This window comes from Melopsittacus undulatus, chromosome 10 (assembly GCF_012275295.1).
Source record: "Melopsittacus undulatus isolate bMelUnd1 chromosome 10, bMelUnd1.mat.Z, whole genome shotgun sequence".
Taxonomy (NCBI): Eukaryota; Metazoa; Chordata; class Aves; order Psittaciformes; family Psittaculidae; genus Melopsittacus; species Melopsittacus undulatus.
Window position 1 is genome coordinate 14,861,389 of NC_047536.1, and position 15,441 is coordinate 14,876,829.

Sequence of the window (15,441 nt, forward strand, 5' to 3'; positions counted from 1 at the left end):
CTGCTCTTCTCGAAGGTGTGAGGAAGGGATTCCTAATCCTGTCTTTTAATGTGGGAGCACCCAAATGAAGTTAAAGAGCAGTAGGTGGCATCCTGGTCCAGCAGAAATCCTTCTCTCATGCCCCTTGTCAGGGCCAGTACCTCACCCATACGTTAAACACTGGCACAGTGAAAGGAGGGAGGTCTGGTGGGCTGGTGTCTCTGCCATGGGCCAGGCTGCCAGTGGCTTTAGGGGACATTTTGCTGGCAAATGAAGAAAAGCAGTCAGAGATGGCAATGTGAGATTGCAGGGAAGATCCAGAGATGATGATAAGAAGATCCTAAAAGCATATTTGTAGCACTTTAGGCAAGAACTGGATAATTTAGCATCAGTAATAGACTTTCTATAGCAAACACTACCTAAGCCAGAAATAAAACACTACCACTATAGTTTAACAAAGCGGAGATGGCAAAAAAATAGCTGTCTGTTCCCTTGGGATACTGCAGAAAGTAGGGGAGAGGGGCTCTCAGACATCACTTTTCCAGTCTGGTTTTGTAAATACACATACCCAGTACATGCTTACCAGCTGACGAGCATTTTCTGACAGAAGTGAAAACATTGCCTCATTTCAGTACATGCTTTGAATCTGCAATGTGTTTTCAGGGGCCAAGACATAGTGAGAAATGCATATATCACTGGGACTGGAGCAGAGCCAAAGGCTTCTCTTTTACCCTGCCACTGACACACATGATGACACTTAATGATCTCTTGTCTAAATAGTGATGTGCTGGAAAAAGGGCCTGAATACTCGGGGGGCTGGCGTGGAGGCAAAGGTGTTGATGGGCACAGTGTATGAGTCCTGAAACGTTCAGGCAGCATTGGTGTAAACAGGTTGATTCAGGGATTTTCTATTATGAAAAGAAATAGATCAAATATTGCAGCATCCTCAGCAAAATCACGCCAGATGCTGCTTATATTGAAATGTAGCTCATTTGGTTTTAATTCATCCTGTTCCATGAGGTTACAGCCTGGTTTAGCTCCTGCTTTTTAGCTGCTTTCTGTTACTTTTTTTTCTTTTTCTTTTCTTTTTTTTTTTTTTTTTTCCTGGAGCTTGTGAATTGCAAGGTCAAGCTGAAGTCAAACTTTACCATTTCAGCGATGAAATGCAAGCAGATGTGGCTGTTTCGTGTGACCCTGCTATGGCTGCTGCCTGGCATCCCGGAGCACATCCATCCCCTCACAGCTTAGTGGTGCCAGTTCTCCCATTTGGATGTCAAAATGGATACCAGCCCACTGGTTATCACTAGGAAGGTGAGCAGGGAAATTGCTTCGACCTTCAATGCCTGCATGGAGCACAGGGCCCACAGCTGCTGTTTGCTTGGCCTTAGGAAGGAGTTTAGGCAAATGACCAATAGTCTGGGGTAGTGTTTTCCTTCATAACATTTCATTGCATCAGAGCTTGATTTCCTTGGGGACATCTATCTCTGCCTGCTGGCAGGGAGCTATGGGGTACCAAACTTCTAATTATGCAGTTTCCCCTGACTCCATCACTTTCTGCAGACCTATTCATTTACTCTCTGCATCTCACATACCGTTTACAAATGATAACCACTTGGAGTTGAGTAGGATGGATTCTCCTACCTGAAGTAAAACTAAATTGTGTGTGTGCAATGAAGCCATGGTAATTGGAAATATTTCTTTTGGTTGTCTTGCTGAGGTTATTAATTGCCTAGGCAGAAAACGTACACCAGGTTGTTCTTTTATATGGTGAAGGTGAGCACAAGGTTAGCAGCACCCCTTATAATTAACTTATTTCTTGCTAAATTTGAGGATGAGCCCTGGAAATCTTCCACCTCTCAGTTTGTGTACACATGGCTCTGTTGCCTGTTCACAGAATGGGATGCAGAGCTTCATATCAATGAAAACTATCCAAGCAACACAGCACAGCTTATTCCTCCCTCAGCAAAATCACAACCAGGCAGTATTTTCTACCTACTTTCACCTTTACATTTTTCTAGGTCCAGGACAATTTTTTCCCCCTATGTTAGTTAACACACATATTCCCAGAAAAATGCCAAACCCCCAAATCCTGCTGAAAATCTGAAGTGATGTTTAAATAGAGACAAAAAAGGGGATGGTGCCTCGAACCCTTTGCTTTGGTCAACACGGGTGCTGCGCATTCAGCCTGCTTTCCCTGATGTTTCCCTCCAAGGCCTTTACTTCAGGTTGTTTTGTTTCTATTAGGATTAGCATGACCCACTTAGTGGTCTTGGAGGAAACGCTGTTTAGGTCTGAGGGATGGACTGTGTACACAGGGCAGGGAAGATGGTGTCCCACGTTTCAGGACCATCCCGGTTTTCTTGCCGAGATGCGTGGAGCTGGAGCCGCTTCCAGACATGTGTTTGTAATTTCTTGTTTGGTCTGCCTCGGTTCTGAGAAATGGTGCATTTTTTGATTTGCCTGCTGAAAGGGTTTCACACTTTAGGATACCAGCGTTTGATTAGTTTTGATGATAACCACAGTAGTACAATTCTGACTTCCAGATTGCTTTCCAGCATGACACTAAGCAGCCACCCATCTCCAAGGCTGAAGAAATTCACACGTGCATTTGATTTTTCTCTTCTTCTTTTTTTTTTTTAATGAAGATGCAAAAAAAGTGTTAAATACTTGCCACCAAAAAGAAGGAAAAAAAGGAAAAAGAAGCACATTTCTCATCCTTCCATTTAGGGTGATGTCTGCCCGAGCCTACTCTAGTAAACAGGATAGGATCTATCAAGAACAGAATAGCTCCAGTTCCTTCTTTGATAATTTCCATACACCAGTTATCTGCCTGAGTAATATTTACAAACTTTGTTTGATTAAGAGTTGATTTGTCAAGAGTCTGTGATTTAAACGAGAGTTACTAGACTTGGAAAGGAAAATTACTGGGAATACTTGCCCGGAGATAACATAATATGAAGATGACAGAAAAGAGCAGGCTAGCATTTCTATCACCCTTTTTCCCTGCCTACTAATGGTTTTGATTCTCATTATTTCTCAAATGCCAAGAGTAAAAACCCTCCAGGGTACCAATTAGCTGTGCCCAGTCTGGATCCGACTGCTCTCATCCAGGACATATTGCGAGATGCTGAAGCTCTCTTTGGGAAAAGGCAATTTGTGTGCAGCTATGTTCTGTATTTTTCATCTTGTTGGGAAATAGAGACGGACTCACACTTAATTTAATTAAAACCAAAGCTTTTGATTAATTGACTTTAAATAGAACCAATTGCCATAAGTGGAAACCTGGGATCTGTGTTTGCGGATAACTTTCATCTCCCTCACTCATATTTAATTAGGAGTTATATTTTATTCAAAAAAGAATAAGTGGCACATTCAATTCAGCTCTGAATGAGCTTCTTGCCTTTTCTACAGCCTTTTCCTTCTGCTTTTGCATTCCTTTGAATTTAGACAGTCAAACAATGACAGTGAGAGGACTTATGACAACGTGCAATTACATTATACGTTTCTGTTGCTCAAGCACCCTGTATATTGAAGGCACATTTTCTTACTTTAAAGAGCAAACAGAAAATTTAATGCTTAAAATAATAATGTTTTGGGTGACAGCTCAGGGTGATTCCTGCCGGGATGGCTGCAATACAGTGGCACTGAGCTTGATTGTAGGTGCTGTTAAAGGTACATTAGCAATGCTAGGCTCAGCCTTGCCCCTGCATTAATTGCTCTCACAGCACTCTCCTGAGGTAGTGCTCTCCCTCCTTTAGAGATTAGGAAGCAGATCTGCTAAGACTGATGCTTTACTCACATGAATAGCTCCATTGAGTCCAACATGGCTATTAAGTGAGTTAAGTTCAATAATATATTAAATCTTTGCAGGGCCTAAGGCAACTTGGAAGAGGTTAGTTAAGAAGTCTGCCCTAGCCTTTTGCTGCAGTCACAAAACCATCCTTGTCAGACCCTGCTGCTTTCCCATTCTTAATTTTGTGGCTTGTGCATTATTTCACCTCCTTCCTCTTGCAGACACAGCATCACAAGCATCCTGCCTCTTTTTGTCGCTCCCTCTCTTGCCCTCCTGCAGCATCCCCTCCATGGGTCTGTGCATCTTTCCAACCCATCTGAATTCCATTCAATTTCGTTTTTCAATACTCCAATGGAAGCAAACAAAAAAAACCCAAACCAGCTTCCATTGCTCTTCCACAGCCAACGTATCTCCCGCTTTTACAGTATTGCAATCCTGGCAAAAGCAATAGAGGGAGCTGCTGCTGACGGCTGGGGTCCAACAAAGCACCATGAGCCGGACTCGCCTCATCCCCGGCAGCATCTCCCCCCCCAGCTCTATCACTTAGGATTCCTTGAAATGGATAAAAAAGGAAAAGAAAGGAAAAGAAAGAAGGAACAGACTCAATTGGGTTTCTTTGGATCAATATTTTAAATGCTGGGAAAAAAAGAAGAAAGATATTTGTAACATTCCAAACTGTTTTCTTAGCCTTAGCATAAATATTTGTAGAGAAAGCAATTATTGTGCATAAGAATTTTCTGTTGTGCCTATTTCAGGGGGGTTTGTCAGTGAAATGATTGCTTTTTTGGCTTACCCCTGAATAACTGAGTAGAGGTGATTAAAAACCTTCAAGTCCTTCAAATTTATTGTAATGTAACTATTTTGGAAAGCAGATTTAATATCAGTGTGCTATTTATACTACCCGAGAGCTAACATTTCAGACCCTACACCAATACATCAATGTCTGATGCAAAGCAGATTGCACTGAAGATGTACAAATGTATACAAGAAGAAAACTGCTTATATTTAATAAAGAACTGACATATAAACATATCTCAATACAATGGCAGAAATGGCTTTGAATTCGCTGGGTTCCTACTGGTTTACTCCGTTGATGTTTTTCTTCTGCATCCCCTGTGCAGTGCAGATGGGCACCAGCTCAGTTGCTCCTAAGGGGGGTGGCACATGCAGGACTGATGTTTCCCCCAGCAATGTCAGGCCGGTTTCATTTGTGCACATCAGGCTTATATTTTATCCCTAAATGCTTTTTTGCCTGAATGCTGCTGCTGTCACCAGGCTGGTTGCTGCCTCTCTGCTTCCGCCCTCTCCTAAGCTCTCCCTTCATTCCAGGCACCTCTTCCATAACCTGGGGTTACCTGGGGGGACCCTACATGTTCCCAAAATGCTGCCCTCAAGCTCTTCTTGCCCACTGGCACCTGCCAGGGGCTTTGCTGGGGCGTCAGTTGTGGATGGAGGTCTGGTTGCCCCAGCAATGCCAGGCTCTGGCCCGTGGGATGGGAAGGGATGGCCATGGGCTGTCCTGCTCTCAGTGCCCAGAAAGTGCCTGAGTCTGAAAGGCAAGTTACCTTTTTACATATTTAATTCCCCTTGGTCTGTACAGAAATCAGTGCTTTTGCCTCTTTTGCACCTCACCCTCTGCTCCTGCACTGTGTTTTCCTACTCAGATGCTTTAACTGAGATAATCGAAGATGCAGAAACCCTCTGATTGCCTTGCTAAAACTCTCCATGCTCAGCCCAGGGCAAGGGCTGCAGAGCTGAGCTTAGCTGAGCAGAGCCTGGGCAGCCCAGCAGCTGGCTGCAGCTGGATCCACAGTGTGCAGCCCCCATGGCTGAGCTTGGGATGTGCGTGTTTTCTTCCCTGTCCTTACTCATGTTTCCAGGGACGTCCACCCTCTCCTCTCTTCCTTCTCTGTCTTTGATTGTGCATCCATATTTTGCTACCGGCAGCAGCCTCCTGCTCTTCCCAGAAACCTTCTCTCCTCTGTTAGCTGTTCCCTCCAGCTGAGTTTAACCACAGCAGCGCCTTATGTCCCAGGAAGATTGCACAATTCCCTCTCCTTAGCCATGAATGCTTTGTTTGTATCAACCCTTCCTTATTTCGCACATTGCTCCATCTCCGTGTGGCCACGAACGGTGAACCAGGCATCACCGCCCCCATCTCTGCACCCCATCATTGTTCCTGATTTCCGTATCCCATCACTGCTCCCTGTCCTTGCATTCCTCTTCTATGGGTCCCTGGCATCCTCACCTTACCCCTGTCATTCTGGCTGTGCTCTGAAGAGTGGTGATTTTCGCCCGTGGCTGCTGGTGGGAGCCTCGGTCCCTGCGACAAAGGTATTAGCTGCATTAATATTCCAGGCTGTTTCCAGAGGGGATTCCCGTGCCACCTGGTGGACAAAGGGGGCATTTTCCCTTTTTCATTTCACGGAAGTTTTCAAAAGGAGCACTTGGGAAAGTCCAGTTTTGGTGGGGAATCTGGCTGAGCATCCCCCGATTTAAACTGTGTGCAATGAGAAATGCCATCTTGCGCTGTTACCTACCTGGGGGTAGGCCCCAAACCACCCCACATTAATCAAGCATCTCTTTCTTACCCATGGCTGATGTTTATGCATATGAACGGGGAGTAAAAGCTGTTCAATAATAATTACTACAATCACCTTAACAAGCAAATAACTTTCCCCCTCCCTAAGCTGCAGGATGCATGCTTTTATTTAGGCTTGAGCAACTCCTTTCTGATTTTGAACCGAATGTGCAGTTTGAATCCCTCCTGTGGCCAGACCCAGGCAGGCTGCGAGGGACGGAAGCACTGCTAAAAAGTCTGTGGAAATAGAAAACTGTAAGTAAATAATAGTGGATGTTCCTGGCAAGTGACGGCTTTCATCAGTTTATGAACACAAACATCGCAGGAGAAACTCTGTTCCCAGTGATATTTTCGTTGGAGGATTAGAAGTAAATCCCTGAATTGAGGTGCTTAATGAAATGAACCAAAATGGCTTTTGCTCTCAAATCCCTGCAAGAAGTGCCCAAACAGAGCTGCCAAATAGCTGCGAATCACGCATAAATAGTGAGGAAACTGCAATGTGCTCAGAGCACCTTTCAGAAGATGTCGATGCCGGATGAGGAAATCACCCTTCAGTTTTCTCTCACTAGTAGCAGTTTTACATCCTTCTGCTTTAATCCTCTGAGAGAAATCCTGCCTTTAGTGAAGCCCATGGAAACTTTAGCAGCGATCTCACTTGGGCCAGGATTTTGCTCCAAATCTTTGCATAAACTCAACAAAATGACTACAGAAAAATACAGAGCACAGACAAAAATCAGGGCCAGCAGCTGCTGGTAGCTGATGCCGCCTGAAACAACACTATAGAAAATGAAGCATTTCTTTATGTACATAGCCTGAAATCTCTGCGGGTAGAAAGGAGGTGAAATCTGGCTACAACCCTCTAACTGATACCCTGACTGCTGCAAAAAGACAAGCACAAAATCCCTCTGCCAACAATTAGCTCGTGTTGTGATTTTATATCTCACTTGAAAGACGATGTCTTCATAATATCCCATTTAATCTTTCGGGGCAGTAATGCGTCTTCCCCAGGACGTTCAATTGAACCACCCAAAGCCCTGGCTTTGTTTTCCTAAAATGAAGGAGGAAAAGAGCACAAATTAAACATATTTTGACTTCAGAATGAGGAAAATCATATGTTTTCCTTGGAAAAGGAAAAAATTGCTTTTATTTTCTTCAGTGGCAAAACCCATATAATGTAGACTGCCCAGAAATGGAAAGCTTTTAATTTTCAAGGGAAATAAACTCCTTCCCTCTCAGAGATTCAGCTTTCACTGATTCAGAATAACTTGTCCTGGCTGAGATGAAACTGAATATTTATTCAGTTCATTTTAAAACCATCTGCAATAGTTAAAAAATATGGCTAAATAATAATAATAATAATAATAATAATAAATAATAATAATAATAAAAGGAAACATGGACATGTTTCACCTAAAAAATGCAGAAACACAGCCTGCAGGATTTCCTCACCCTTTTAACATATTTCCCCTCCTTAGAAATTGTTATTTGGTGAAATATTAGCTCCAAGAGCTGTCAGAGGACAAGAGCTGCTCTGTGGGGAGGCAATGGGTGCCACCTCCAGCCTGGTGTCTGCTGCATGGCTGTGGTGGTGACAGCACCCATGATGGGGACAAGAGCTACCTTCATCCTTGGGCTGTATCATCGTGGTGTGTCCAGCTGGGGACATCACTGCATGGAGAGCCAGGGATAGAGTAGATACAGGCAGTGAGCTGGAATGGGACACAGGAGATGGCAGATGGAGAAGGTCGGGAATGACTGGGGACATTTTTGGGGTGGGGGAGCACAAATGGCTTAAGCCAGCTTTATCAGTGTGCTATAAACTGGCAATCAGCAGGGCTGAGATTTGGCAATCAGTCAATACCGACTCAAAAAACAACCTGGAGAAATGAACCTGGGACCCACTTAAGGTGACCTTTGGAAGGAAGAAAAACAAGTTTAAAAGAAAACAAATGCTTCACAGTGGTGTTTCAAACAGCTCCCTTTAACCGAGGGTGTGTAAGGACATTTTTCCTCTGTGTGTGAGAACTTTTTGTGTGCCTGGAGCTTTGTGGGGATACGACAAACTGGCTGCCTTCAGCTGGCTGTGGACACCCCACCTGCATGTACAGGGGACTAGTTGTCTCCTGGGCGCTCTCTGATGCCTCCAGTCCAGCCCTGTGAAGCCGGGGGAAGCAGCTTCAACATATCCTGGGACAATCCAGGCGTATGTGCTAATACAGAGATGTCTGTCAGTCTCCCTTATTTATTCCCTTCCCAAATGCAAGCAGCAGTTGCAGGTATCCCTCAATACAGGTCAATATTCAGAGGTGGTTGAAATCCCAACCAAATTCAGCCCCAGGTTTGCATTCCAGTTTGAAGTCGCTTGTTGTCTCATGCGAACACAGCAATCGCACCAGATCACTGCACAGCGCAGCCCAGGAGCAGTGGCTGATTTTTACCACCCTGAATCTCCTGTTCTGCTATGCCAGGAATGAATTCCCCACAAAAACCCAATCCTTCCCCATCTTCCAATGAGGAGATGCCAGTTTCCTTCCCCCAAACTGTTCTGCTAACAGCCAACTGCCCTTCAGATGCTGGATAAGAAGCCCTCCTTCCCCCCAGACTCTGCCTTAAACCTAATGAGGAATATGTGAAACGTTTGAAGGAGCTGAAATCACCATGGATGGTGTGTAGCAGCCCCACTGAGATGTCTGGTTCCTGTTACGTGTTTCTTTTCCTTGCATTATCTGCATTAGAACTTATAAAATGGATGATTTGTATCAGCTGTCCTGCTTTGTTGTCACTGCCATGTCCCGCTAAAATGATCACAAACTGCTTGTCCCCAGTCTTTCCTCCCACAAAATATCCCAGCTATGTGATCAAAAAGGATGCCATTTTATTACAGGGCTGAACAAAACTGTATAAGAAGCAAAACAAAGGGTCTGGGAGGAGCACGACTCCAGGGACGTGAAGGAAAATTTAGTGGAGAAGATGGTAACAGGGAATGCAAAAAGCAATTCTGAGCCTGGAAATGTATATAATGTAATTTTGCAACCACAAGTGGGAACCTCATTTCTTCCCCCACTAGAACATAGCCTGGAACACTTAGATTTGAAAGGGCAATTCCGAGCTTCTGTATGGGATTATACACTATAGGATTTGGAGGAAAACTTCCAGTGTTCTCCATGAATTTGGAGACATCTGGTTTACCTGAATTTCCAGGTGCTGGGGAAAAGTATTCCTTGAATGTATCTAATTTCATGAGGTCATGGAGAGTTTTGGATCTGCTCACCCAAATGGGTGTTCCTGATCCTTCCCTGGCGAGCCTTCCCTGAGTCATGTGCATGGCCAGATGACTGCCATTGTGCATTCCTATACAATAATTCCCTCACTCCTGAAATGAGAATTTTTTCCTGCAGCATCTGATGATGAGGTTCTTCAGGATAAAGACAGCACAGTCTGCATTTGTGCATCTGTGAGCTGAAACCCCTCCCTGTGTGTGGTTCATTAGATCAACAGCAGTGTTTCCCAGGCTGCAGAAGCCCCTGTGCACACACTGATTTCAATGCAAACTGAGCCCCAAAACATAAAGTTTTATATGGCTCTGGTCTGGCTCCTCCACCCAGCTTTATGGTGTCCTCCTTTTCAGTGACCACAGTTTTCCTCCAAGTATTTGAGGTGTTTATATCCCATCCTCACTTTATTTCTTCTTTCCATCATGTGTGTTGTGAGGTTGGTACAAGCAAATACAACCTGAGTTTTACAGACTACAAAAAAGAGCCAGATCTAAAGTGATTTATCCTCGAAGGAAGTGAGGCCAGATCCAGACCTACAGCTCAGGAGAAGCCGTGGATACTGTTCCTTTGCCCAGACAATTGAGCCAGACCCTGCTTAGCTTTGGTAGTCCCACTGCAGAGCTGCTTTTGGAAAGCACTTATCTTCTGAGTTGCAAATACCGTGACATTTCAGATGAAATCTCATTGAGCAAGAGGAAATATTAAGGAACTTAACAACTTAACACTTCAACAGTGATAAAAACATATTTGTCTTTTATGCAGAAAAGGGATGACAGCCAAATTCTGTAACTGAGAACGCTTCCTTAAATATAGGACACTGAATGAGCAGCAAAAGGGTCAATTTGTGTTTTTATGAAAACAAGCAGAAGTGACTGTTGTGTTTATATGACATATGCCTGGAGCATGGGCATCCCGTCTCATTCCTGTCTTTGGAGGTGATACAAACTGTCACACAAGGAAAAAGCTGGAATGTCTGGGTGAAAAGCATAGACAGAAATCGATTTCAAGACAATGAAAGTGACAATTTATCACCAGAAAAAGTGCTGGGGTCAGAACTGTTACCAATGCTACAGTGAGGTTAAACCAAACTGGGGGCAGGGAGAGTTTCAGTGAGTATTAAGTGATCTGGCTAAAGACTATCTCCTTGCACAGCTTTGCCGTGCATTATTAATTATTATTTAAAAGCTCAGTACGGCTTTTGTTTCTCCATCTTTCTCTTCTCAGCAAAAATTGTACCTGATGATAAACTTATGCTGGCCCTTCTGCAAGCAGAAGGCGATAGGTTTTCCACTTGAATCAGGCATTTTTCATTTGCATCCAACTTTCTGTTGAACGTTACTGACTTCAAAGAATTGAAATCCCTGCTTCTGGTTCAACAAGAAAATGAGTCTCTTTTTTTCCCCAGATAATCAGAATGAGAATAAAAACTGTCTCTTTTTGCTCCCCTCCTTCTTTTTTGCATATTTTAGAGAAGCATTGTTTTGTGGATAAGTTGAAACCCGTTGCCACAATCTCAGTAGTAAAGTCAAGTGCTAAATGCCCCCATAGAACAAAACCCCAATAAAAGGCATGGTTGTAACTATTAATTTTTGCAACTGTTGGATAAAACCCATATGTCTTCCCATGGTGATTCTTTCTTTGCTGGTGACATCCAGTTATCCTCTTTCTCCTAAAAGCCAATGCTCTTAAGCAGCTGTAAATGTGACCCCTTCTATTTTTGTTCCTTTTGCAGCCATACAGCTGCCTACCTGCGGAACTGCTGGTCCAAACAATCCTGGTTTTCCTTGCTGAGCAGAGGAGCATTGTCAGGAGTTGATGGAATTTGAAATGAAAACTGCTTGCAGGTCAGCTGGGAATTGCTCTGCAAATTTGTCTTCAGTTGCTGACTGACTCCCTGGATTACAAAAGCAGAGAGGAGAAACCCTGCCTTAATCCCAAACGCAAAGCACAGGTGGAAACTATCCAATAAAATAAGGGTTTGGGGGGGGGTGGTTGGAAAATTCTGTTTCATCAAATTGCAATTGTTTTTGCATGAACATGTTCATTTTAAAAAAACCCAACCCTTTGCTAGAGAGGTTTTTCAAATCCAGGATGTATTTTCCTGCCAAAGCCAGAAAAATCAAGGACTGTCATTCTTCCTGCACAACAGCCCATACAAGCCACCCGCCAATGTAATTTCCCAGAGATAAGGGGATTTAGGCTCCAGCATTTTCCTCTGTCCTTATATTTCCCTTGCAAAGTGCCAACCCAACTTGGCATCGCTTTGGACTGGAACCAAAGGTCAAGTCCTGATTTCCATCAAGAAACGCAATTGCTTTGCAGCCAACCCACTTTGGAGAGGTGCATCGGAGAACAGGGATTAAATTTGCATGCCAGCTCATATGGTTCAGAATAAAGAAGGTTCAGTTATTTCCCTATGCTCTTCGCAGCAAGAATGCCCCCCAGCAAAGTACCCTGTGTTTGAATTTTAGATCAAAACCATTGCTGTGCATCCAAAGCCATGGCTCAGCCATGCCTGCAAACAGAAAGGAGGCCAAAGGAGAAAACTCTTTCAGACACAAGTCAGAGCTGGGAGGGAGTGGAATAAAAGCTACTGCTTGAAAATCCATTCCAGAGGATGTGAGCCAAAGGCGGGGGAGAGCTTTCTGTAAAGATGCTCGTGCATTGACTTGCTCCTTCAACAGCTTCATCGCTTTGAAACACCATAACGCTGCTGGCAGAGAAGCTGTCCCGTACCTTAAAGACTGGTCAGCCTTTCATGCCACTCAGAACCTGTGTCTTGAAGCCTTCAAGTGCAGGAGAGGTGGAGGACAGTTGTGGAGAGCAGCAGAAATAAGCTGCATGCTTCAGTTTAATCACAGTCCAGATCTCCCCTTTGCATCCCTCTAAGCTGGTCCTGCTTTTCCCTCTGCCTCCCATTTCCTTTCAGAGGTTTCCTTTAGATGCCTGCTCACTGCAAGCCGTGTCCTGACAAAGGGCACCGTGGGTTTTGTTTTGGCTGGATAATGAGTTGGGAAAAAATGTTTTCAGAGGGAATTTTTCCCTTTGGTGCTTAAAGGGAGCCAAAGTATCATGTAAAACTCTAACACTGCACATCACTCCATGTCCAGAGCCTCTGCTGAATCCTTCGCTGTTGCTATTCAAACCATGTCTCTCTCCAGACAAGTATACTCTAGGATGGAATAGGGCAAGAGCAAACTTGCTCCTGTGATGAGAAGATCTTGCCAAGAAGTATCTGGCCACCAACTATTTGAATAGAGCAAGATGGACATTTCATGGTGCCCTAAAGTCCGTTTCAGGTGGTATGCCATAAATTGTTATCTAAAGATTCATTAATTTTCAAGCCAGTAGGAAATGAAAAATAGAAATAAATAACTGGGAAACTGAAGTTTTGGTCTAGGTTAGATGCAACAGAAAATACAGCTCTTCTCCCCTCCAAATGCCACTGTAGCTTCCTGGACAACACAAATACCTCACTCTTAAATATAACATAAATTTAAAACCCAATAAGACTCTTTGAGGTACCAATTCAGGAAGGGACAAGTAACAGTAATATTCAGAGATCTGTTGGGAGGAGCGTTATCCGCAAGGTATTTAGATTTCAAGAGTAAGTTGAAATGCTGCAAGCCATTCCATGTCTTCTCCTTCTTTTGGCAGTAAAATTATGGCCACATCCAGTTTCCCTGCAGTATTTCCATTTCCCATCACCACCACACACGCATGTCAAGAACCAAGCATTTCCAAAGCAAATGTCCCCCAGCACTTACCAAAGGAAAGACGTTTAACAAACGTTTGGGGTCCAAAGAAGTGGGCACAGCAACAGCACAGGCATGTCCCAGCCCAACCTGCCTTTCCAGGAATGCAGGTTTCCTGCAGAACTGCCCTCCCCGCCTCAGGGCAACACCCCCAGCACCTTTCCTCCTGCCCTGCTCCATGGTTTTTGTGTGCACAGATTAATGGCACAGACCCGTGCACTGGGCTGTTATTGCTGGGTAAAGCTAATAAAACATTTGACTCACTATGAGGAAGCTTTCCCAGCTCGCTACATGCCTGATCTTCAGGTTTACCCGTGTTTGCCTCCTCACCTTTGCGTTGAATGATGTTATTCTAACCTCTTTCATCTTTGGCTTCTGACAGTCTTTTCTGCTTTAAGTATATAGTTATCTTAAGTTGAGCAAGATGTTTCAGGCTACAATAACTGGCTGATGTTTTAAATTGAAATCTCCTAATATGCATTCAATTTACGTGCACTAAGGCTCTCATTCAATCCAAAATACCAACCAAATATAAAATAATAGTGACACTTGACATTTTCACAGAGACTTACAACTTCAAAGGGTTCTACAATCTAAACCAACAAACTCTGTACTTATGAGATGGGTAAGCAAACACTATTAGGACAGAAAATGGATGAAGAGAGACTGCATAATTTGCCCAAGGCCAGGCAAGGAGCTGGTGTCAGGGCTGGGGTCCTGGCTCTCTCATATACCCAAACCACCAGGCAGCTGGTAACTTTAGAAGTTGTGTTTCCAACATGGACAAGTCAGGCAGGTCTACATCCTCAACAGATGCATGAGAGATTTAGGCAATGGAATTGAATGCTGTCATCCAACAAAACACACCCAGTCCCTGCCTAGCCCTGGGAGCTTCAGGGCATCATGGATGCTGCGGTTCCTATTTCGGAGGTGTCTCTGCACTGATGACGTGGTTTCAGCACACAGACTGGGGATGGGTGGGATGATGGCCATGGGTAGATCCTGCTTGTCCGGCACAGCGTGGTTCAACCCTGCAGATGAATGATACAGTTGGTAGGAAGTCCTATGGACTGATTGTCTTTAGTAACAATCTCTGCATCTTGCTGTAAGGGTGGTTTCAGCCTATTTTCTCATTTGCAAACGGGCCGGGGCCCTCCCTTGTGACACAACTTCATTGGGAGGAGATGGCTTTGGAGCAGCCTGCTCCAGTAGCCTGAATTAGAGACCTGCACGCTGCTTGATGGATGCTGCTATTGTTAACACAAATAAGCGGGTGGATGTCTCATTAATCACAGCGCATAAACCATTTTGACTAACCAAAAAAATATTTCCTCTTTCCTATTCACGCAATAGTTTCTCTGAGCCTTTTAGCCCATTTGTATGGGTTGGAGAATGAGTTGCTACCCGTTATACAGCATGTCCTGCCCTTCCCTTTCTTTGTAAACACGAGCAGCTCAATTCCATGATGTGTTTTGATGAACTGCCAAGAGCCAGCTAATGCACTGTTTGCTGACAAGTATTTGTTATTAATCCAAAAACACTGAGCTTGTGGGTTGGGATTTTATTCTTCTTTTTTTATATAAATATCAAAACTAAATTAAACAAGGGTGTGGAGATTCCTCAAACATCGCTACTGTTCATTCCGTGATGCAGTTGTAAATATGCAGCTTCTCCAATTCCAGTGAATTCCTAAAGTCATCCTCTCCCTTTATCACATTTATTTTCCTGCAGATACCATAAAAGCTTAACTGGGTGTCCTCTTCTGATGATCACTTCTAATAATCAGTTAGAATTTTAAGGCAAATGAAGGGGGATAAACCTGTGGCATCACTTCCTTGTACATGTCTTGCTGCTTCAAGTGGCTCCCTGGGACCAGGTGGTGACAACAGAGTGACAGCAGGTCACCAGCAGAGAGCCCTCAAACTCAACATCCGTGGGAGAAGGCAGGGATGCCACACGTCACCTAATAGATTTCTTGGACAAGAATCCACCTTATAAGCTCCATGGCTTTTTGGGATGTGCTCAGGGCTCCAGCCAGAATCATCCCCATCTCATGTC

General features: G+C 44.0%; 1 long non-coding RNA gene across 1 annotated transcript; it reads right to left on the bottom strand.

Annotated features, from left to right (window-relative positions):
- Positions 1-4,829: 4,829 nt before the first annotated feature.
- LOC115946212 (uncharacterized) lies at positions 4,830-13,467 on the bottom strand. The gene is made up of 3 exons (XR_004080318.2): positions 13,396-13,467; positions 11,377-11,522; positions 4,830-7,401 (listed from the first exon to the last, which is right to left on the bottom strand). It is a non-coding gene; the product is annotated as an uncharacterized lncRNA (long non-coding RNA).
- Positions 13,468-15,441: the final 1,974 nt, after the last annotated feature.